Source organism: Rattus rattus, chromosome 15 (assembly GCF_011064425.1).
Source record: "Rattus rattus isolate New Zealand chromosome 15, Rrattus_CSIRO_v1, whole genome shotgun sequence".
In the NCBI taxonomy this organism is placed as follows: domain Eukaryota; kingdom Metazoa; phylum Chordata; class Mammalia; order Rodentia; family Muridae; genus Rattus; species Rattus rattus.
Window position 1 is genome coordinate 20647465 of NC_046168.1, and position 2640 is coordinate 20650104.

General features: G+C 50.4%; 1 non-coding gene across 1 annotated transcript; it reads right to left on the reverse strand.

The window, feature by feature from the left end:
* Nucleotides 1–1812: 1812 nt before the first annotated feature.
* LOC116885058 lies at nt 1813–1943 on the reverse strand. The gene has a single exon (XR_004385940.1). It is a non-coding gene; the product is annotated as a small nucleolar RNA SNORA17 (small nucleolar RNA).
* Nucleotides 1944–2640: the final 697 nt, after the last annotated feature.

The window sequence follows — 2640 nt, forward strand, 5'->3', positions numbered from 1 at the left end:
TTCCCTAAACCACCCCCACACCCCCCATGCTTGACCTCTTTTTTGCAACCTCTCCCCAGAGACAAAAATGTCTCATTGTGGAAGCTGTAATGTGTCACAGTATTTCACAGTATACCCTTTTGTCCATGTGTCTTCGTTTGCAAATGTTTATTGCAATGGCACGCTGTTCTGCTAGGCCTATGTTTTCTACTACACTATCAATACTGGAACCTCACTGGGACTCCTCTCAGATGTCCTGCTGTTGGCCTGTGTCATGGGGATCCCGTTTTGGTTCTGTAGGACCAGCCCCTTCATGCACTCAGCTGCTCAGGTGAGCCAACTCAAATCTCTGGATCTGGGCCTGATAGATATCTGAGCTGGTCAGTTCTTCTGCTCTCTTCAAGGGCCAGCTCTACCCTGCTGGTCTGAGAAGGTGTAGGGTCTGCTGTTGCAGCCGGTGAGGTCCACGACTTTCATGACCATGGGGCCAGCTCTCCTGCCTGCCATAGGTGATAAGGGACAAGGGAGGGGAAGAGTGCATCCCTCTCTCATCTGTGCCACTGCCCAGCAGACGAGAGACAGGGCCAGATCTTCTGTTTTCACACCCTTGAGGCTGTCTTATCCTCCTGCCATCAGCGCCATATCTAATGTGCTACCCAGATGAGGCAAAGGGTCGGCTCTCCTGCTCTCATGACCCTGTTTGACCTGTCTCCTGCTGGTGATACCTCAACCTCATCCATGTCACCACAGGGCAGACAAGTGACCATCTCTCCCGTGTTCAAGCCCTAGGGGCTGGCTCACTAGAGTCATCTGGGTGAGGTGCAGGGCCTGGTCTCCCAAGTACTGCAGCTAGTGAGAGGCAGGGACAGCTCTTCTGCCCTCATGATCCCAGGGCCAGGTCTTCAACCTGCCATAGATGGTGAGGAGCACAGGGGGAAGGGTATCTCTCCTCACTCCATGGTACTCACTACATGGGAGATGGATGGCAAAGCCAGTTCTCCTGAGCTCATCTCCTTGGAGCAGGCTCACCTGCAGCGCCCACAATGTGTGGAGCTCACTCTCCTACATACTTGTGTGGAGCTCACTCTCCTACATACTTGTGTGGAGCTCACTCTCCTACATACTGCAGTCAGCTAGGAGTGGGGTCAGATCTCCGGCTCTCATGCACCCAGAGCCTATTCTCTCACAATGCCTAGGTGAGGGATGGAGTCAATTCTGCACAGCCTTCAGACATCAACATGTCCCCAGGTGGCTGACCAGGCCAGGGACAATTCCTGGCCTTCAGTGGTAACAGACCTCTGCTGCTACAGGGCCACCAACCCAGGAATGGCCCCTTCATAGCAGCGCAGACCAGGACTCCACCATGGTCCCAGGTGGAAATCACGGGCTACTCACACCAGGCTGGCCACACTACCCTTGAATTTCCAGTTCTGCCTTTCCTCATCGCACACACATCCTTCTGTTTCTCTTTCTCTTCTATTTCTCCCCCGCTTACTCGCTCCTCTTACTGGTACCCGGGGTCTCTGAGGTCATCTCAGGAGTGGTCTCAGGAGTGTTATTCCCTGCTTGGGCAGAGGTCATCTTGGGTATGGTCTGTTCTCCTCTGCCCAGGCATGGGCAGCACCAATCTGGTAGTTGTCTCAAGCTCACTCCTTGCCTGAGCTCACCGAGTGGTACCTTGTGAGGGTCGAAGGTCACCTGTTTAGACCTCACTCCTACCTGAAGCCCATGGTGCCAGATGGGGTTCTTCTAGTCTCTCTGCCCTGAGAGTCCTTGTGGACCCGGGTGGCGTTGGACCTGTGGTGGTCTCAGGCTCACTTTTTTTTCCCAGAGAATTTTAGGCTACGAGGCATTCAGAAGTTCCCAGGTCAGAACTCTTAAGCATAGATTTAACCTCTCTCCTCTCTGCCACCTTCTGATGCACAGGAAACAGCAGCCATGCCGGCCAATCCTGTACCGGCAGGCTCAGCTCGCTTTTTATTGTTGTTGCTGCTTGAAACAAGGTTTCCTTACACTGTTCAGGCCAGCTTGAACTCAAATCCTCCTGTCTCAGCCTCCCAGCAGCTGGCCTCTCTGCACCACTCTTTAAAGAGAAAGCCTTTTTACCACGGCCTATATTTTTCATCTTTTGAAATAATCCGGTGGATATAACACATGGTCTTATCGCTCTATCCTACCTCCCTGGGCAGTACCACTAGTGAAAGTACCGGAGTGTCTTCGCGCAATGGATGTGCGGTATGACTTTAGTTCAGGCATAGGGCACCCCTAGCATCTCTTTATCACACTTTTTTCTCTTTAAGGTTTTATGGTTGTTTGGGGGGGGGGGAAGGGACTTCTGATCTTCCATATGAGTTTTGGGATTGCCTTTTCTCCCTCTGAAAAAGAATGCAATTGTAATTTTGATGTGACTGGCACTTTACAAAGCAATACAAAATATCTTAGTTCATAGACAAATGAGTATCAAAACGACATTGACAGTCTATCTCACACCAGTCAAAATAGCTGTACCAAGAAAACAAGATATTAGCAGCGATACAAGGAAAAGGGAATCCTTAACCTCTATTGATGGGAACTTTAAATTCATATGCACACTGAGAAAAATCAATATGAAAATTAAAAAAGAAAACTAAAACGAGGGTTGGAGAAATAGCTCAGTGGTTA